Raw genomic sequence first — 22,824 nt, 5'->3', positions numbered from 1 at the left:
TGAACATGAAGGGATCGTTTGCATTTGCAACCAACACCTCCGCAAACCCCCCTTCGGAATACTGGCCGCGGACAGGGGTGGGAATCCCCAAGCTGGAAGACTGTACTGCGTCATGTTAACATTAGCTAGCTAGTTAGCATGGATACAGAGTGCTCCGGACTACAACTATAAAGGACGTAAAGTGTGTGATATAGTAAAACACTTACTAACAGGTAATGCGCGTGAATGACAACTTTACCTGTTACCAGAATAGCCTCCTACACGTTCGCCGAATGACAGCAGGCAGAAGGCGGTGCGTTTTTCAGAAACACACCGGAGTTAAACTTACGCCGCGTTATTTACCAGCACTTGTAACACCAACATTTGCAGCCATTAACTCATATGTGGTAGTAACACTGAAATTACTTTCTCTGCGTCAAAATAAGGTAGCACTGTGATTTTAATACTTTATCATTTATACTTAACCGTACCTTCCTCCCATTCCTCCGTCTCTGCTTATTGACATTTAGGAGAGTCTCAGATATAAATTAACGATTCGAAATTATCAAACAAAGACAGACACAACACTGAAAAGATGACAAAGACACAGTTTGAAAAGTAAATATGTTTTATTGCAAATCTCTTATCTTAACATAGCCTACCTTATCATATGTTAACTTAGCCTATCATATTTTATCTTAGCCTATCTTGTCATATCTTAACTTAACCTATCTTATTATATTTTAACTTAGCCTATCTTATCTTATTATATTTCAACTTAGCTTATATTAATATATTTCGTCTTAGCCTATCTTATATTTTAACTCAGCATATCTTATCCTATCGTATCTTATAGCTACATTAACACTTAAACAGTATCACTTTCCGTTGGGTCCCGCGGGATCCCCGTCCCAATGCAGGGCTCTAACACGGGTATTCTAAGAAAAAGAAAATAAACACTTTACTTAACTTTACTTAAAGCAGTCATATAACTAATAAATAAATACCCAATTAATGCCTTATGAATCATTTATAAAAGTATTAAAAACACGGCTGTAAATACTTATACAAAGGCATAACACATTATAGCTATCTTGATAATGCATTATGAATGCTCTGATCTATATATACACAATAAATATCTTCATAATACATTATATCGGCCATTAATCCATAATAAACATGGCTATAATGTGTTATGCTTTTTTTTCTTCAATATTTATACCCATGTCTATAATATATTTATGGATGCATTACAGTGCATTGTGAAGGTGTCAATAATGCAGTTATATTACTGCTTTAAGTCATTTGTAAACCTGAATTCACAACCTTATAATTACTGCCTCTTGCTACTTCTTCTGAAGGGCAGGGGACAGCAGAAGAAGCATCACTTCATCTTCTTCTTCTTGTGGCTCTTCTCAGTATCATCTTCAGAAAGATCTTCGGCATTCACATGGAATGATACTTCTTCTTCACTGTAGATCTTCTCGGCAGCATCGGCATCTTCTTTTGTTTTATCTGTCTTCATCACTTCAGTCTCGTCCTCTTCCTCAGGTCCTTCTTCTGGTATAGTCAGTAGCTGTGATCTGTCTTCAGATGCCACCATACACTGAAACCTGACCAGTGTGGTAGCATCAGCATCTTCTGCCTGCTGGAATACCACATCAGCTTCTTCATTTTCCTCAGGTCCATCTTCCTGTAAAGTCTGCAGCCATATTCTGGCTACATATGCCGCCATGCACTGCCAACTGTCCACTGTGGCAGCATCAGTGTCTTCTGCTTCCTGAAGCTCCTCATCTGTTTCTTCATCTTCCTCAAGGTCTTCCTCCTGGATGGGTTCTAGCCAAGTTCTGCCTACTTGTGACACCACATATTCCACAGCATTCCCTGTACTTCTCCCTCCTCCTCCCTTAACCTCCTCCACATTCACTCCCACCTCACATCCATTCTCCTCACCTCCATTTAGCATATCCATCATACTAATACCAGCCTCTGTCCCCTCCATCACAACCCTGGAGGCCTTCCCCTCAAATGTTCCCCACTCTGGTACCTCCACATATTCCTCACTACTCTGCCCCCTTACCTCACCTTCCCCCCGGCTTGTCCGGTCCTTCCTGACTTTCTTTTTTTTGTTAAGGTAGCAAGTTTTATAAATTTCCCAGTCTTCAGATGAAAGGCCGTAATTACTCTGAAGACTTTGAGATGAAATACTAGTGCTGGCTAGCAGTCCATCGTTTTCCACACTCTCCCCTCCCTTACTAACCCCTCCCTTACCCAAATCGGTAGACCCCCCCAATCCCCCCTTAACCCCCCCAGCCTGGACAGTGGGGAGTGTCACTGGTGAGAACTCCTCCACACCTTCTCCCCAGTTGATCACTTCATCCCACAGGTTCCAGGCTTCCCAGTGTTGGGTGTTGGTCCATCGATCAGCTCTCTCAATTCGCTCTCTGGGGAATAAATGAGAGATTAACCAGCACTTAAGAGAGATAATAAAATAAATAAAGAGCTGGAAATTCTTCAACCATACAGAAAATACAATTGTTACAATTATTATAATAAATAATTACAGGGTTCACATATATAAAAAAGAAAGAATAAAAGAAACAGCGAGCAAGATTGCAAAAAAAATCTACTGTAAAATGCACGATACTGTAAGTGCAATATCATATTAAACAGTAATGTCACCAAATTATAACTAGAATCAAATACAAAACAACTGTGCTCCACATCAAATGAATACCCAGATGAATACTACCAAGAACTGAGTTAACACTAACCAAGCTAAGAATATTTGAAAGTGTTAATCCTGTGTAACAATGTAAAGAGATGTAATGATAAACTTAGAAGCATCTAGCCTACTCCGAAAGTAATGCCCCAATTTTTTTTAACAATTTACCTACCACCCTGTACAGTAGGGGGTCCCAACTTCCGGTCGGGGTTCCGGTACCGTCCGCGCGGAGTATTGCACCGGGCGGCAGACAACCGGGGGTAGAGGAGCCAGCCGACCCGTTTATTAGGGGATCGCGCCGTTTTGGAAAGAAAGCTGCCCGTATTGATGTACGGAAATACGCCATTAGCCCCGCATGTCCGCATACACCTTCAATCTCCCGCCGCTCGGCGTGAGAACCCCCAAATTATACCGCCGTCTTACCGATTCGTGACACTTTTCTACGACGGAAACCGATCCGCGGACATCGAAAGGTTGGGAAGCCCTACTAAACTAGCATGTTTGAGATGAATTTACTAACCAAATAGTCTGTCATTATTTAAATATTAGCAACCACAGTAGCAATAAAAACCACTGCACTTTAAATGACTTTAAAAAATATGTAATATTAAAAAAATATGTAATGTTTTTTATTGTATTACAGACATTTACTATGTCATTATAGTATAAAAGGCTAAATAATCAAAGTAGCACAACATCAGTTGAAGAATTCAAAGACATTTTGGAGAGCTAACAAGCTACTCACCTCTGCGCCATTTTCACTCAGAGTTTGTTGTGCTTCAAACGGTAAAGTTTGTTTACGTTGTTTCTATGGAAACTGCTCTGACTCTCCGCTTGACCGTAATATAAAGGCATGTATGCAGTAATTTTCTGATTGCAGATTTGATCTGGCAAAAACTGGCACTATGATGGAAGTTATGCAGAAGTGCAGAGTAGATGGAATAATTTTTGTACCTCAATAAGATTGTATGCCTTTTGCCTGTGTCTCCAGCCAGTGCCGGGGGTGAAACGCGCCTGCAATTATCAGTGGGATAACATTATCGTTTTTTTTATTCTATGGAAAATGAAAGACCGATTTGCTGGCCAGATTTATTTATGAATCATAAACATGTTGTGGGCTATATAAGTAAAGTGAGGGCTCTCAAGTCTTATGCATTGACTGTGAGACACTTGCATTTCAACCAGTTCACATGCTCACGGGCTGCACCTTATGTTTGTCAAGCTGAGAAGTAAGGGTTAGGGTTATAATTATCAATAAATAATGTACTTCCCTGTGAAACAATGATGCTGGATGTTTATTTGCATATCATGATATGGTGCAGCCTTTTAATAGGTTTCTGTTTTTCTGTTAATCCTTCATGGTGTTGAATAAGTCAGCAAGCATAAGTGTAAGGCTAGTGAGTGACTGGTGTTTTCGGGGGAGACTCCCTAGAGCTGGAGAGAAATACCTTAAGGCACGGGATGAAAAATCCCAAATCTTCCAGGAAAAATGTCAGCATTATATGTATTTGCCACACAGAACAGAACAAAAAATTCCTTAGGGAATCACACGGCTACCATAGTCACTATACTACTCAGAACGCCTGGCAGCCACCAAATCAAACATAGGAAAAGGTCCGGATTTATAGCGTTAGAATGTGGTAGAGACTAATATCCATAACGTACCATCCTAGAACACACTGTGTTCTAAAATTTAAGCCCAATTAAAATCTGAATATTAAATGAGGAAAATAATTTGATTTGTTCTTCTATCCCAAGTTGTGGTCTAAAAGCAATAAGACCACCATCCATTATATCTGCTTTGGGGAAAATGCACTCCTGTAGCCACTAGGGGAGCTCTCACCTCTTCTGGGCCCAGCTAAATAATTATGTTACGCATTCTAACAAGCTTTATTATCTGTGTCAGTAAGCCCTGCTTTTACAGTAACACTCCTGCTGAGAGGCTAATTTGATTACCAGTCTTGCCCTTGTCATTAGGAACACATGAGAATTTGCGCAGTGCTGTTTCACAGTGGATTCTCACTGGTTTTCCCCAAGACTGGTACGATACATTTTATTCAGTTTCATACCACAGGTTATTGCAAGAGGGATCAATTGGTTTACTTTTATACTGGTGCAAGGAAACTATTATTATGATGGTGGGTTATCAAACACAGTAGCTGGCTACCTCAGACATAAGACGCCCATTATGTACCTGTGTGTCACCTATATGAGCTTGGGATCTGTATATCAATTGAAATAATTATTCATAGCCCAGATAGCATCATGTTATTGTTTCAGCGTTGAAGTATAGTTAAATGCATTGAATTATGGTCAGTGTTAAATTATCAGCATTGAAACTGAATTGATTTTTGGTCAGATTTTCAATATTGAAAAATTAATGGTGGCGAAACCTTGATATAAAGTGACTTTTTCAACATTGAAAATAAGATGCTGAGTTAACATCAATATTGAAAATAAAAATGGAAAAATGAATTTATGGGGGGCGGCATGATGGTGCAGTGGTCAGCACTGTTGCCTCACACCTCTGGGACCCGGGTTTGAGTCTCTGCCTGGGTCACGTGTGTGGAGTTTGCATGTTCTCCCCATGTCGTCGTGAGGTTTCCTCCGGGTACTCTGGTTTCCCCCCACAGTCCAAAAACATGCTGAGGCTAATTGGAGTTGCTAAATTGCCCGTAGGTGTGTGTGTGAGAGTGACTGGTGTGTGAGTGTGCCCTGCAATGGGCTGGCCCCCACATCCTGGGTTGTTCCCTGCCTCGTGCCCATTGCTTCCAGGATAGGCTCCGGAACCTCCCGCGACCCAGTAGGATAAGCGGTTTGGAAAATGAATGGATGGATGTGCACCAAAGCACACACGTTTTTTTCTGATGGCTTAAACACATTTTTGTAACTACTGGCTATTTTGCAAAAACTCTGCACTCAAATAAAAAAACCACCAAATCAGCAAAACATTGTAGGTCTCTTGCAAAAGCTAATAAATCTTGCTTAACTCTTCAAACCTTTGTAAAAATGGTATTTTTATACCAATCAGTTAACACAAACCATCATATTACAGTTTTTTATGATTGCTTAGGCACGATTTTAAAAACAAGGCTCATTTTGTCAAAACCCTACACACAATTCACACATCTACACACACAAGTAGCAGAACATCTGAGATCTTTTGCAAAATGAAACACTTAATTCAAAACTGTACAATAATTTACCAAAAGTCCACTTTGGTACCCTATGGCGCAGACATGGTTCATACAGTCGGATTTTGTTTGAACCAATTACACACTGCTGTGCTCAATCTGAAACACTTGTAACATTTCTACCTTTCTAATGATATAGTCTTGGTTTGATTTTTTTTCTCTTTTTTGAGATATTGATAAAGAACATGAATATATTGACCAAACACAACACACGAGACAAGTACTGCACCTTGATGAACATATTTATTTCTTTTCATGTACTCAAGTCAGTCAATACTGAACATTTGAACGAAACATTCCTTTGTAACAAAACATTTTTCCAGTTTCCATATGGTATTACAGTTTTTGACGATTGCTTACGCACGATTTTCGAAACAGGGCCCGTGTTTTCAAAACAGTACACACAATTAGCACAACCACTCACCCAATTAGCAAAACACTACAGATCCTTTGCATAATGAAATACTCTTGTAAAAACTATATACTTATGTTTAAAAACCACACTTTTGTACCATAAGAAACACATGTTTCACATTTACCATACTCTGTTTGCACGAGTTACACTCTGCTGTGATAAACCTAAAACACTTTTAGCACTTCTACTTCCCTATGATTAGAGTAGGCTACCATCAACAAAGTACAAATGTAAAGTAAATCCACCAAACACTACACAAGACCAATGTTGCACACTGAAGAAACTCATTTATTTCTCAACATGCCCAAAATGTTGACATGGAGATTCATAGAACTGTAACAACATGTCACTTTACGTACTGTACTGTCAGTTTACTGTAACAAAGAAAAACACTAGACATTGTCTCTTCGCCTAGCTGGATCTGGCCAGAGAATTTCATCAACATCGCAGGCAATGTTGTCATTAGCTAGACACCTTGGGAAGAAACGTCTTGAATGACGAATCCATCCTTGTATTGCTGCTACCTCCATCTGGTCACAGACCTCCTCCATGGCTTGGAGGAGGGGTACCTCAGCCTGGAGATGGTGATCATATACCTTCCACTCCCATGCTGAGAAAAACTCTTCTATAGGGTTGAGGAATGGAGCATATGGTGGAAGATGTAGGACGGTGAAATGTGGATGTTGCTGAAACCAGTTCTGAACCAGAGCAGAGTGGTGGAAAGACTCATTGTCCCAGACAACAATGTATTGCATATGATCGATTTGATTTGCTGCTGTTATGTTGTGCAACTGGTCCAAGAATGTAAGTATGAGTGCTGTGTTGTAAGGGCCCAAATGGGCATGGCGGTGGAGGAGCCCATTCTGTGTAATGGCTGCACAGAGTGTTATATTTCCCCCACGTTGCCCTGGGACATTGACTATAGCACTGTGGCCAATGACGTTTCTTCCCCTCCTTCGTGTTCTCGTCAGGTTGAACCCAGCCTCATCTACGTAAATGAACTCATGCTGGATCTCCTCTCCATCCATTCGTAAAACTACCTGAAGAACAGTGTCAGGCAAAATTGTGTAGTTCAGTGTCGATGTAGTATACATATTACAGTACAGTAAAAGATTATGAGACGGTATGCAAGATCACACTGCTAAAGTGAATACATACCTCTGCATAATCATGCCGTAGTTGTTTCACCCTTTCGGAATTGCGCTCAAAAGGCACTCGATAAATTTGCTTCAATTGAATATGTTTTTTTTTTTAGGATGCGTGCCAGTGTTGATATTGAGACCTGATGGATATCATTGAAACTGGCATGGTTATTGACAATGTTAGCTTGGAGCTGTTTGAGTGTTATAGCATTGTTGGCCAAAACCATGTTTACTATCTCCCTCTCTTGCTGTTCTGTGAACATAGGAGGCCTTCCCCCTTGTCGTTCCTGACCCTCAATCCTATGTAGAAAAAAAACAGTAAACAATGGTATTCACAGGACAAGCTAACAGAAGTGCTGATACTGCATAGAATACAGTACTGCAAAGCAGTTACTGAAACCATGCAGATGTTCTTGATATGGTGATATTTGTACAATACCTATTTTCCAGCCGCAATGTTCTTATCACACTTGCCACTGTGTATCGGCTTAGATTTGGCTGTACTCGCAGTCCAGCCTCCCTCAGCGTCAGGCCGTGGTTGACAACGTGGTCAACCAGTGTTGGCGGATCTCATTTGTCAGATCCGGTCCTCTTTGAGCACCTTCTTGTCTTCGTCTTCCTCTTCTTCTACCTCCAGCATGGCCTCCATCTCTTCCTCTTCCTCTGTTGATTCCTCTTCCTCCCCTTCCTCCTCCTCCTTCCATTTTGCTTGAAGACCGATGAACTCACCTGCTGCTTTTTATAGTGCTTACACACCTGATTGGTGTGTCTACAATTAAACAAACAAGTGTTTGCACACCTGATGACTGTGTTGAACCAATTGGTTGGACGGTGCGGTTATTTGACAGTCAGTGCTTTGGTATTGCAAGGAAGTGACTTCATGATAGATTTTTGTGTGTGATGTATGTTAAGTGTGTCTAGTGTTTTGCAAATCACTGTGTGTAGAGTTTTGCAACAAGTGTGAGGTTGACAATGTGCTTATAGTTGTGCAAATATGGGCTGCTGTTTTGCTTGTTGAGTGTGCAGTTTTGCTAATAGTGTACTACTTTTAATTTCCGTGTGTAAGCAATCATCAAAAACTGTAAACATAGCATTGTACTGTAAGCTTACAATAATACTGTAACAAATTACATATCCAGTTCAGTATAGAATAAAAATAAAAAATAAAAACCTAAATCTCTCCGCCTAGCTGGATCTGGCCACAGGGCCTCGTCAACATCACAGGCTATATTTTCATTTGCAAGGCAACGTGGAAAGAATCTTTTGGAGTGACGAATCCACCCTTGTATGGATGCTGCTTCAATTTGATCACATGCTTCCTCCATAGCTTGAATGAGGGCCGTCTGGACATAGGGCCGGAGATCATAAACCTTCCACCGCCATGCTGAAAAGAACTCTTCGATGGGGGAGTATGGTGGAAGGTAGTGGACTGTAAATAGTGGGTGTAGATGAAACCAGTTTTGGACCTGGGCGGAACGATGGAAAGCCACATTGTCCCAGACGACAATGTATTGCATCTGGTCCCTTTGGTTTGCTGCTGTGATAATATTGTGTAATCGGTCTAAAAATGTAAGAATGAGGTCAGTGTTGTAAGGACTCAAGTTGGCATGGCGGTGGAGGACCCCATTCTGTGTGATGGCAGCACAAAGGGTAATGTTACCCCCACGTTGCCCTGGTACATTGACAATAGCCCTGTGGCCAAGGATGTTTCTTCCCCTTCTTCTCACTGTTGTCAGGTTAAATCCAGCTTCATCAATGTATATAAACTCATGCGGGACTTCTTCCTCATCCATTCGCAAAACTCTCTGAAATACAGCGAAATATCACATTGCGTTATCAATATACTGTAGGTATGCTATACAGTAAAATTACATGTACTGTAAAAAGGTTATGTGTGCAGTACACAATACTACAGTCAGTAAACAAAACATACCGCCACATATTCATGCCGCAGGACTTTCACCCTGTCTGAATTTCTTTCAAATGGCACTTTATACAATTGTTTCATCAGAACTTGATGTTTTTTAAGGATACGGCCTATTGTTGACAGAGAGACCTGTAGGACATTATTGAGAATTTGGTGATCATTGACAATATGGGCTTGAATTTCTCGAAGTCTGATTGTCTTTATTGGCCAAAACGAGGTTTATGAGCTCTCTTTCTTGCTCCTGTGTGAATATAGGGCGCCTCCCTCCTTGGTGTTCTCGACGATCAATCCTATGTTGGGCAAACAAAATACATGTAGCTTACTGTAAAATGAAACATGAATACATACCAAAACGGTTGATATAGTACATGCAGTAAGCTATGGATTTTCTGTTGACGGAAGATAAGTTTCTCACCTGTGCTCCTGACGAAATGTCCGAACTATTGATGCCACTGTGTTCCTGCTTAGGTTAGGCTGTACTCTCAGTCCAGCCTCCCTCAGTGTTAGTCCGTGGTTTATTACATGGTCCACAATTGTAGCACGAATTTCGTTACACAGATTTGGTCGTCTTCTTCTTTGTGCATGTCCTACCCCTCCTCTAGGTCTTCCTCTCCCTCTTCCTCTTCCCCTACCTTGGCCTCTTCCTCCACCTTGTTCTCTCCAGATTCCCCCTCTCATCCGTACTCTTCCTCTTCTTCTGACACTGTCCATTTTTGTTGAAGACAGGTGAACTTGCCTGTTGCCTTTTTATAGTGCTTAAACACCTGATTGGTGTGTCTACATTAAGCAAACAAGTGTTTGCAAACCTGATGACTGTGTTGAACCAATTGGTTGGACAGTGCGGTAATTTGACAGTCAGTGCTTTGGTATTGCAAGGAAGTGACTTCATGATAGATTTTTGTGTGTAATGTATGTTAAGTGTGTCTAGTGTTTTGCAAATCACTGTGTGTTATGTTTTGCAAAAAGTGTGAAGCTGAAAATGTGCTTACAGTTGTGCAAATCTAGGCCGGTGTTTTGCTCCTTGAGTATAAGGATTTGTTAATTGTGAGAAAGTTTTAATTTTAGTGTCTAAGCAATTGAAAAAAACTGTAATAACTTGAAAATTGACACACTTAAGTGAACATTTTGTTTTGGCATACAGTTCATTACAAAAATGGAAAGCCCCTCATCTTGCTGGGTTTTTTATCAAGGTAACGAAACACCTTAACCTGTTAATATAAAGAAAAGAAAACGATATGATTCATAAAATTAGGGCAAACATGCCATTTTTGTTCAAAAGTCCACAAAAAACATTTAAAATTGTTTTACTTTGTCGTTGGTATGTATAAAAAGACGCTCATCTGTTTAGAATAAATGTTTGTTTCCAATAAAATTCTTTGGCTTCAATGGTTTTCCGAAAAGTGGCTCTTCTCAATTCGGTTGCCGACCACTGAGCCAGACTGACATCCACTGAGCTGGACAGAAGCATCCGTCGTGAAATTGCTAAGAGTGGCTGCATGTCTAGGCTTTTCTGTTAGTGTGCAGGTAAACAAACTATGTATATAAATTAGGTTTTCCTTTTGCTAAGCAGACAGATGAAATATCTGTGTTCAGTAATAAAATGAGTTGAATAAGTACCTCTGACTGTCAGCCTCTTTCCCATGCGCTCATGCTTTGTGTGGCTCTGCACTGCCATCTGCTGACAGAATAAAGTAGCTGCACCCAAGACATGCTAAAGTCATACTGGAGAATTTCCACAGCAATAGGCATGTTCATGTTCATTATAACCACATTCACGGTGCCTCCTGCTGACAGGCTTGATCGTAGCACATTGCTATGAGTCTTCAGTCAAACTGACACAAATGTATAACATTCATGGTAACTGATATTGTATTTCTCTCCCAAAGCACCATCTGAAGTAAGAATTGTGCTTTTGGGAAAAACAGGATCTGGAAAGTGCAGCGCAGGAAATGTTATCCTGGGGGAAGAGAACGAGTCAGTGAAGATGATAGTGAAGTGGTTTGGGGAGGAAGCCCTGAAACACACAGGTGTCCTCTTCACACAGGCTGATGAGCTTAAAGAAAACCAAACCATTGAGGAATATGTGAAGGAGAACAAGGATCTGAAGGAACTTGTTGATAAGTGTGGAGGCCGAGTCCATGTCATTCACTCTAAGCACTGGAACAGAAAAGATAAAAATGCTCAGTCTGCAGATCTCGTGGAACAACTACAGCAAGTGATGATAGAGAGGAGAGAAGCTGGGGAATCACAGGCTGTTCAGGCACTGGAGGAGATGAAGAACTGGCTGTTAGAACAAAGATCATCACACCTGATCAGGAACCAGGCCAATGGTCAGGAGGACCTTCAAGCTCTGATGGAAACCTGGATGAATCAGAGTGCAGGAGTAACAGCCTTCAGATTAAACAGCTGCTGACAGCTGTAGAGAACATGGTGACAAACAATGGCAGCAGTTATTACGGAAATAAATCACTCCAGGTAATAACAGACGCTATAGAAATGGAGGTGAAAAAGACAAAAGAAGAGATGGAGGAGAGAGGAGAGGAAGCAGGGGAGTTTGAGATCAGGAGAAGAGCAAGACAGAGAGTGAGCTGGGGCAGCAGGCGCAGCAGGAGCTGCTGATGCTGGGGCAGTTGGGCATTAGGGGCAGGAGCAGTAGTAGGAATAGTGGGTGTAACTGCGGGGGGTTTGGCTGCAGCAGGAGCCATAGGAGAGGGGGGGGGGTTGAAAGAGGCAGAGCTGCAGCCAGAGCAGACAGTACAGGAGAGACTGCAGACAATGCAGCTGAAGCTGTGGCAGAGATGGCAGGAAAAACTGCGAAAGAAACTTGGGAATCGAGGCAGAGACTGAGAACAGCAAAGGAAACACCTTATAAAACACTGTAGTAGGTCACATGCAGGGAAGCAGCCGCCTGAGTGATAGATGCAAGTAAATAGCTGCTGCATTAATTATATGCAAGGAAAGAGCCGCTTCATTGATTAAGCTGGAGGCAGGCAGGACTGTCTACTGTGACAGAAGTGTGGGGAGCCACACAAAAGCCAGTGAGACCTGGAGAATAAGCTCACACACAGCTTCAGCAGGACTCTGCTAAGACGGGATGACTCTGCCCAGCATGAATGGGGTCAACTGTGATCAAATGCTGCACGTGAATCGGGGGGTTTAACCGGCATCCTACCCACATATTTTACATACATGGGCACCGACTGGGAGCATCAAGAATAATTTACTGTAAGAAGCAATGATAATAGAAAATAATGACAAAACATTTCTTCTCAAAGTATTATTAGTTATGTAATTAATGTCATCTAAAGATGAATGTCACTAATATTGTTTTTACAATTCATTAGCATATTTTGTCAAATGAAAATCTATACTTTTCTTCAACACAACGTGCAGCTTCTATCCCAAGCACAATCCACATTATTACTTAAAAGCTTATTGACCCTCTGATTCTGGTATCACTTACTTTTCAGTAATTTCAAGTAAACATTATCTGTGCTGTATTTGTATTATGAAACCAATCCTTGAGTCCAGTATAAAATAACTGAAATAAACACACAGTCATTCAAACTTCAGCACTTTGTTTTTCAATAAAAGCTGCAGCATCAAATCCGGCCAGTTCTGATCTGCCTGCCATTTTTGCCTAAAAACAAATGCTGGTGTTATCAAAAACTGTCATATAGCTATATTCCAGATTTATTACAGCCAAACACATCTCGGAGCTTCGAGGAACCTCCTTCTCCATGCATTTCCCTCCTTCTCACTCTTCCCTCAAATACTGTTACATTTGTCTTTTTTCCACACTCACACCCTGTCTTGATCATACTCTGACTGCATGGCATCCATATGCAGGGCAAACTATTTTACAGTCTTATCTTGTATAATATGACATAAACATTGAATTTGATTTTTTTATTTTCACATCCGAACACAACGCACGAACATGAAGGGATGCGTTTGCATTTGCAACCAACCCCTCCGCAAACCCCCCTGCGGAATACTGGCCACGGACCGGGGTGGGAATCCCCAAGCTGGAAGACTGTACTGCGTCATGTTAACGTTAGCTAGCTAGTTAGCATGGATACAGAGTGCACCGGACTAAAACTATAAAACATTTGCAGCCATTAACTTATAGGTGGTAGTAACACGGAAATGACTCTTTCTGCGTCAAAATAAGGTAACTCTGTGATGTTGATACTTTATCATTTCCTTTAACTTAACCGTACCTTCCTCCCATTCCTCTGTCTCTGCTTATTGACATTTAGGAGAGTGTCAGATATAAATTAACGGTGCAAAATTATCAAAGACAGACACAACAATGAAGAAATGACAAAGACACAGTTTGAAAAGTAAGTATATGTTTTATTGTAAAGCTCTTATCCTATTTTAACTTAGCCTATCTTATGATATTTTAACTTAGCATATCTTATCATATGTTAACTTAACCTATCTTATTATGTTTTAACTTAGCTTATCTTATCCTATTTTAACTTATCCTATCTTATCTTATCTCATCCTATCTCTTTTGTACATTAACACTTAAACAGTATCTCTATTATCCCTCCGTCCCCGCCCATAACCCACAAGTCCATCAGGAACAATGCCTCTGCAGTCAGTCCTCCTTCTCCGGCCATATCCCATAAGTCCATGGATCCTTGTCAGGAGTTGCTGTTCCGCCGGTCGCTGACGCTGCCCCTGGCCTCTCTCTGGTTGTAGATCGCAGGAGCCGTTGCTGTCGGTTCGATGAAGGTACTTCAGTTGGGGCCTCCTCCTCGTCGCTCCTTCTTCCTCCAGCGTGGGTAGCCTGTCCCTCCCGCTCCACGGACGAACCCTCTGGCCACGGTGATTTTCTTCTCTTCCAGTCTGGAACAGCCGGTTGTTAAAACAAGGAAAGATTATTGATATAACACATTTTATGCTCTAATTAAAGTGTTCTAATAAGGTCTCTTAAGCCAGGGCTTTACCTTCGGCATGTCAGACACCCTCCGTGTCGATCGGGGCTGCTTGTCCGTGTCATCCTTCTTCTTAATCACGCCTTCATTCATTGTTATTTTTACTTTAATTGTAATTTTAATTTTAATCTTAACTATGTTTATTTCTTTGTTCTCCATTCTTTAGATGGCAAGACACTTCAAAATGCAACCAGTCGTTAAGATGCTCGAAAGCAGTTTGAGAAGATAAGTACATGTGATTCAAAAGCAATCAAGTTGTTGTCACGGACGCCCATTCGTACCATAACAGACAATGCGATCCTATGCAGCTCGTCGGCGACTTTCGGCCGCGTTCGGCTCCGATTCGACTGTAAGCAGATTGCCACTCTGACGTATGTGGCGCGAGACTCGGGCTTTCGGACTCAAACGCTCATAGCAATAAATCTTATGGAGAATCTCCATTAATCCATTTAAAACCTAAAACTGGTTGCATCAGAAGCGTTTCAGCAGTTTGCAAACCATAAAGACTATTTACAAGGTAATGAAACTGTTATATAAATGTGAATACGTGTGTAGGCTTGTCCCGAATTGAAAATCTCATGCCAACAAGCTGACCAAAGTTGGCAACCCTGCGTAAGTCGCCCCCCTTATTTTATATGCAAAAATGATCATATGCAGGGGGCACATAACTGATATGAAAGTACTCATTCGCTGTCTAAAGCGATACGCGCGGTAATGTTTTGTAGCAGCGCAAATGCGTATTTACTTTATGTGCATACGCGCTGTTATGACAAGAAATCATTGTGTATTTTAGCCTTCATGCCGCGAAAGAATTACAAATTAGCCTAAATGTTAAGATGCACGGTAATTTCTTGTCATAACAGCGTGAATGCACATAAAATAAATACGCATTTGCGCTGCTACAACAAGGAGTTGCCCCGCGTGTACGAGGAATGCGTACTTGCGCACCATGCAGTTATGTGCGCTCCTGATCATATGTATAGTATATTGTACAATAAATGCTATAATATTTAAGTCGTATCGTTTGCTGTTTTTTAATATTTTAATCATCATTTTCTTCGTTCATTCCTGACGACAATTGGGCCAGAGACTGTCATACGCTCTCGGTAACACTCACAACCAGATGTAGCACAACAGTGAAACATTTACAAATGTGACAAAAGGTCTTCTCTGTGTCCATTAATTCACACATAGAGTTTTAATCCCGTTTCATGAAAAGCTGTAGTTATGTTGCCCCTGACAATTCCAAAATTCTTTTTGCAGCAAACTGACAAACCGAATAAGCCCAGGACACTGGAAAATGCTTGAAAAACATGGTAAAGTAGATTTCAGCATTTTCTGTCGTTACATTTGTATTAGAATTGTAAGAAATGTTTTCGTTAGTATTATATTGCATTTTGCCGGATGTTCCTCAACAGATTGGTTCTGTGGACTGTGGCGCGTTCCTGTTGATTGTTGTCACGTCACGGATCGGGGAAGCAGGAGCAGGAAGATGGAGAATCTGGAAACCAGCTAGGAACACAGGACAATAGAAGTAGGGACTTAAATGACTGGACGGGGAAAATATATTTTGACGTGGAGTTAAATACATAGAACTAATGAAAACAACTGGAAACAGCGAATGACATGGAGATTCCACACGAGGTTAACGAGGGGGCGTGGCACTTGGGAGGATCGGACGAGCGCGCGTGACAATTGTAAGAGAGACCACCTTGAATTGTTGGACTTAACACTTGTGATACAGAGAATGTATTGAAGTGTTTTCCCCCTCCCTTTTATCAGTATGCACTGTGCATGGCCTTGGTGTGTCTTGAGTATTACAAAATGCACCATGAACTGTCTGTATTATATATCTATATTATATTTTTATTTAGGCCATAATATGTGATCTTGATCTGTGGTTTTTCAGTGAGTTGGAGGGATTTGACAAAAGCATCCTTTTAGAAATGCGTGAGGAAGTAAGTTCTTTTCTTTTTGACAAGTAGTGTATCTGTCAGGTTTGTGACACAACAGAGAAATTAAATATTTTATTTCACTCCTCAGGGTCAAGACTCTGGTCTCCAGCTCACCGCTCTGTGTTACATCTCCATGGCCATTTTGTCTGATAGTATCATTCGATTTTTCTATGCTATAGTTTTTTTATGTTTAATCATTGCACGGTATATAAATTATTATAAATAATAGTTTATTTTCCTCGTGATGTATGTGTGCCTAAAAGTATTAAATAGAAGTAAAAGTTTCCTCAGTAATGTATTCCATGAACTGATATTTTCCCAACAAAACCCATGTTTGCATTCAAGTCTCTGTCATATTTTCTACATAATATTTGCAACAACCATTATGAAAATTTTGCAGAATATGTACTACAAGCCTCTCCAGTTGCAGCCACACCCATATCCAAACTCACATATAAGGTATATTTGTATATTGTTTCCAAGGTACCAGCATTCCTACAGAACCATGTTACATAATATATCCACATATAGGCAATTTCAGTGTGAGTCCTGATGCATTATGCATACTGCTTTCAAATCTGTGATCAAAGCATTGACTGTAAAAAACATGGAGACCAAAATGTCTCTAAAAGGTGAAAACGCAACATGTCAAGCGCCCCCTACTGGCTGGCTGCAGTACTATTATTAGCACCACCCATACCAATGTGTTTCAGTGGTAAGAGGCGATTTTCCACATTACTTTCATGTCTTTCCATCTACACAATAACAAAACATTTCTTCTCAATGTATTATTAGTTATGTAATTAATGTCATCTAAAAATGAACGTCACTAATATTATTATTACAATTACTTTGAATATTTTGTAAAATGAAAATCTATACTTTTCTTCAACACAACGTGCAGCTTCTATCCCAAGCACAATCCACATTATTACTTAAAAGCTTATTGACCCCCTGATCCTGGTATCACTTTTCAGTCATTTCAAGTAAACATCATGTGTGTTGTATTTGTATGAGGAAACCAATCTTATCAACATCAACAACTGAAATAAACTCACAATCATTCAAACTTCAGCACTTTTTAATTTTGTTTTGTCTTTCATTAAAAGCTGCAACATCAAATCTGGCCAGTTCTGATCTGCCTGCCATTTTTGCCTAAAAAATAAATGCTGGTATTATCAAAAACTATGTCATATAGCTATATTCCAGATTTATTACAGCCAAACACATCTCGGAGCGCCGAGGAACCTCCTTCTCCTTACATTTGGGGAAGATGGTGGCGCAGGAGGTAGTGCTATCGTTTAGCAACCAGAGAGTTGCAGGTTCAAGCCCTAGTTTCTACTGACCCCATGAAAGTGTCTTTGAGCAAGACACTGAACCCCAAATTGCTCCCGGCGTGCAGGTTGGCGCCTTGCATGGCAGCCTCCGCCCCCGGTGTGTGGATGGGTGAATGTGAGGCATGAATTGTAAAGCGCTTTCAGTTCTCATAAAAGTAGAAAAGCACATTTACCATGTGTGTTTTGGATTTGGATTGTATTGGTGTGTAGTCAATCGCTCATGTACATGCTCAATCGCAGTAACATTTTCACAGGAATTTCGGAGACAGAAGTGCTAATTCTATGGGGGTGTATTCAGTGGGAAAGGTGTGTATGTAGGGCATGTCCCCCCCTTCGTCGTGTTAGATATTCTGTTTCCCCCCCTGTCTGTTAAGTAGTGGGGTTGCTCTTGCATGTTTAATAAAAGATTGTACTACACTGCTTGTCCTGGCATATTGCCTGTGGTTTGGGGGGAGGTTAATCTGTGTGTGTGACCATGAGTGACGCGACATGTGTGCTACAGTATACATCCAGTATGTAACTGTATAAAGTAAAACTCACTGAGTAATATAAAATGCAAATGGAATACTGTAATATGAAACATTGCAGTAAGAGGACAATATTACAGTACAGGGCACATTGTTGGATTACATATCTGTTGGCTCTATTAAATGTTTGAATGGTTGAGGACATGGTTGTTCTCCCATCATTCGGCCGACCAGCCTCAGCCATTGTAAGGCCATGATTGAGGACCGAAATATATATATACAGTACTGTGCAAAAGTCTTAGGCAGACAAAGAAAATGATGTTTAGATTATCCTCCTGTTGGTGTAAAACTATGATATGATGCCTGTCAAAGTGTGTCAGCTTCGCCATTTCAGAACCTCTGCTAAAATCATCCTAGTATTTGCAGCGACCGTCCAGTGCAGCCACGTATTTTTTGGCTTGGCCACTAGCAGACCTCATACAGCTAGTCAATCTGTCACTGACTTTTTAAACCAATATATTTATATATTTAATTGAGCTATTTGTGAAATTTAACAAAATCATGGAACGGCTGAGGTCCCCCTGAGGAGAAGTTTGGGAACTGAAGCGGTGTTCATCTAGCCATCCAACTAGATATCAGTAACTTTTTAGAAAACTTAAGAAATTATTACTAGTTTTTATTGTGTTACTCTTAATTTGCACCCGTTCTAATGTTAAATTGTGCTTTTTTTCTAAGCCAAAGTACACTTGCTACCCAGATAAACAGCTTCAAACATTTCTTTGGACTGCCTAAGACTTTTGCACAGTACTGGATATATATACATGCACAGTTGTACAGATGTATAGAGAACATGCTTGAGCGATTATGACAACCATTTTGCAGGTAATGAGTTATATAATGAACTAACACCAGATGTCAGACTTTTCAACAGAGAACCAGTATAATATATTTTGACCAACATGTCATGAACAGGGGGCGGCATGGTGGTGCAGTGGTTAGCACTGTTGCCTCACACCTCTGGGACCCGGGTTCAAGTCTCCGCCTGGGCCACATGTGTGCGGAGTTTGCATGTTCTCCCCATGTTGTCGTGGGGTTTCCTCCGGGTACTCCGGTTTCCCCCCACAGTCCAAAGACATGCTGAGGCTAATTGGAGTTACTAAATTGCCCGTAGGTGTGCATGTGAGAGTGAATGGTGTGTGAGTGTGCCCTGCGATGGGCTGGCCCCCCATCCTGGGTTGTTCCCTGCCTCGTGCCCATTGCTTCCCGGATAGGCTCCGGACCCCCCGCGACCCAATAGGATAAGCGGTTTGGTAAATGGATGGATGGATGGATGGATGTCATGAACAATTGAAAATGTAGGATTGTACATAATTATTCGCATGACTGAGCCAAAGCATTTGCAATTTGACCAAAAGAATGAGACTTTGCATTTATGATGTGCAAAAGGGACTCGATGATGTGGGGGTTGTACAAGTAGTTATGAGAATTTCATTTCTGATCTGAGAAATGTACCAAAGCGACCGAGAAAACCTTGTTCTGCTGTACACTAGAGTAAATGCATGGGCTGGACTATTCACAGTCCCTTAGAAGAAGCTAAATCACATTTCCTTGGAATTACATCAAATAAAATACTCTATTATTTTAGAAATCTGCTGCAATCTGCTGAAGGGCTGTTTGCTCTGGTGGGTCCAGGCCAGTCATTGGCAACGTCAGCACTGGTGTTTTGACAGGTCGCTGCTGCCTGTATTTTGTCTGAAATTTTGTGGTTTCCTTTCAATAAGCTGTCAGGCTGTAGAGTCACACAGAGGCTGTTCTTCCCTGACTTCAGCTCTGAAGTCAAACCTCAGAGAGCTGGATCTGAGCTACAATCACCCAGGAGACTCAGGAGTGAAGCTGCTCTCTGCTGTACCGGAGCATCCCAGCTGTAAACTGGAGAAGCTGAAGTGAGTAGAGAATGAATATTTTATGTTGGTTTAAGTCAAGTTTATTTGTATAGCACATCTTCATACAAGAAGGTAATTCAAAGTGCTTTCCAGAAAAGATGATTAAAAATAAAATGCATAATGCACAAAGTAAAATCGTGGGAATACATATGAAAATAAAACATTTAGTGCATGTGTGAGTGACTGGTGTGTGAGTAACTGGTGTGTGAGTGTGCCCTGCGATGGGCTGGCCCCCCATCCTGGGTTGTTCCCTGCCTCGTGCCCATTGCTTCCGGGATAGGCTCCGGGCGACCCGATAGGATAAGTGGTTTGGAAAATGGATGGATAAAACAATAAATTAAAAGAACATGACATATAAGGACAGATATTAGAAGTGACAAACTGCCAGTCCCATCAGACTGCCATCGCCCTGCGGCCCAGGGTGCTCCGGTGACAGGAGCACTTATGTTCCACCATGCTGTTCGTTATGGACACACTGTGGGCAGCACAGGGATTCAGATCGGCCAGGCCGTTCCTCCCAATCACACCCTTCCAGGTTTCACTGTCGCTACGCACATCAGCGTTTATGTCGCCCAGCAGGACGATGCAGTCCCCACGGGGGGCACCTCCCAGCCCCCCTCTCAGGTCTCCAAGCAGGCCAGGTTCTCTGAGCTGGTGTTCGGTGCATACGCATAAACAGTCAGACCCCGTCCCCCAACTCGAAGGAGAAGGGAGGTAACCCTCTCGCTCACTGGGGTAAACTCCAACGTTCTAGCACTGAATTTGGGGGGGGGGGGGGGGGCTATTAGCTTATTTCACAGAGGTCACCATTTTCAAAATGAAAACAAGGCTGAGGTGGGATTAATTCCACAAAATTCGTTGATGCTAGTGTGCCATATTGTTGTGAACCAGGATGTACATCTTATCAAAGACGAGAATGTGATCAAGGTTTGTCTTTCCCTTGATTTCCTTGTAACCGGGACACTTAGAAGCTCAGTTCAAAGTTAGAAAACACACTTTTGCAGAATCATGGATTTACAGTAGTGAGGATGTATCATATAACCAAGCTGCCTCCTGCTATAATTCCTCACAGTGGGGCTGAAGATTTTTATTTTCTATGTGAAAACCCATGATCCATTGGAGGTGAAGTACCTGACTCTGCTTGGACCTAAAATATATTCATACCCCTTTGATTAACTCTGTAATGTACCATATATGTTTAGTAATATGTATCCAGCGTTTTCAGCCTCTCTCAGGATAATAGTGCTTGTGCTTGTTGTCTCAGAAAATTGTAAATTCAGAAAATAAATCAAGCTTGTTAATGACTAACGTTAGTCATTCACGCTGCAAACAATATTTTGATATTTGCTGATTAGCTAGTACATTAACACTTAGGCTACGCCTGTCAAAATCGTTAACTTACCTTTAATATCAGTAATGTTACCCTCTATTCAGTTGCTGTATCCTTTTAACAGAACTGCTCTTGATATTCAACATCCCTCCTCAGCCCATTTTTCAGCATCGTTTATGGTAAAATGTGGCACCAGCTCAAAGTTTACGGTCCAAGCCGTTGTTATGTGACTGTACTTCCAGGCTTCCACTTGGGGTGACTCCCTCCTCTGCCTCGCTTTCCATTCAAAATGGCGGCCGTGTGAAATCAGCACATAAGTAGACCCACACCTGCCCAGCGCCTCTCACCAGGGGCAAGTCAAGAGTGGAATAGAGGGGAGTCCAGCGCCTCTCACCAGGGGCAAGTCAAGAGTGGAATAGAGGGGAGTCCAGCCCCTCTCAAGCCCAACATGTGCATATATTTAGTCGGTATCTCTCTACCTCCCCAACCAGCTCAGGTTCCTTTCCCACCAGAGAGGTTACATTCCATGTTCCTAGAACCAGAACTGGTAGCCGATGATCGGTCCGCCTAGGCCCCTGCATACACTGCCACCTCATCCACACTGCACCCAACCCCCACAACTCGCCCCGCAGATCTGACACGGTTCCCTGGTAACCAGCCGACACCTGCCACACTGCTCCATAATGTCAGGCCAGCGTCCACCTCTCTGTCCCCTGATGCCTGGCCAGCACCCACCTCAATGTCCCCAGACGTCCAGCCGGCGCCGACCTCATCTCCTGACGGCCTGCTGGTGCCCACTTTCTATCCTGACGTCCCATGGGCACATGCCACCAGCCCAGAGAAGATGGATCCAGAGGATGTCCTGCTGGACTGCCCTGGGTCCTGCTACGTGGTCCCTCCTTCATCCCAGACTCCGGTTACTCTGGTCCCAGTTTCTTGGGTGGTCACCAGTATCAACAGGAGTCCAAGAAAGCGGCAGGCAGAATGTCTGTCTCCCAGAGAGGGTTTGCCAGTCTCTGCTCTTGCCCTGTATGTGCCTTGTCATCTTCCTGTTCCTGTCCTGTTGTCTCCTTGCTGCCCTACTGCTCTGCGGTTCTCTCATCACCTCCCAACCCCTCACGTCCTCCAGCCCTGCTGGCCCTCCCAGACCCTCTGGTCCTGTGATTCGGCGGAGTTCAGCCTCACCTGGAAAGGACCCTAGGAGGGTCCCCAGCCCCGAGTCTTTGCCTGTCTTCCCTGGATGCCCCATCTCTCCTTGTCTTGTGCATCCTGTGCCCCTGTTCTTGTTGACCCTCCACCTATCCATCCTGTTTTGGGGTCTGACAGGACTGCTGTACCTGTGGCTCCTAGCTTTTCCTTTATCCGCTCCATGTCCTTAGTGATGTCCTGCAACTGCTCTTATGTCTGGTGTTGCTGTCTGTCTAGTGTTCTGTCTAGTCTTGTCTGGTCTTGTCCTGT

At 42.1% G+C, this 22,824-nt stretch overlaps 1 protein-coding gene and 1 long non-coding RNA gene across 2 annotated transcripts in view; one reads left to right on the top strand and one right to left on the bottom strand.

Annotated features, from left to right (window-relative positions):
* Positions 1-22,824, bottom strand: part of LOC125722600 (uncharacterized) — a 427,015-nt gene that overhangs the window by 305,008 nt on the left and 99,183 nt on the right. The gene's annotated exons all lie outside the window — the stretch shown is intronic.
* LOC125722624 (uncharacterized) lies at positions 13,924-16,037 on the top strand. The gene is made up of 3 exons (XR_007386490.1): positions 13,924-14,224; positions 14,501-15,650; positions 15,753-16,037. It is a non-coding gene; the product is annotated as an uncharacterized LOC125722624 (long non-coding RNA).

The sequence above is a fragment of the Brienomyrus brachyistius genome, unplaced genomic scaffold (assembly GCF_023856365.1).
Source record: "Brienomyrus brachyistius isolate T26 unplaced genomic scaffold, BBRACH_0.4 scaffold40, whole genome shotgun sequence".
Lineage (NCBI taxonomy): Eukaryota > Metazoa > Chordata > Actinopteri > Osteoglossiformes > Mormyridae > Brienomyrus > Brienomyrus brachyistius.
Note: the sequence above shows the minus strand (reverse complement) of the source record. Positions and strands in the feature narration are given on the sequence as shown.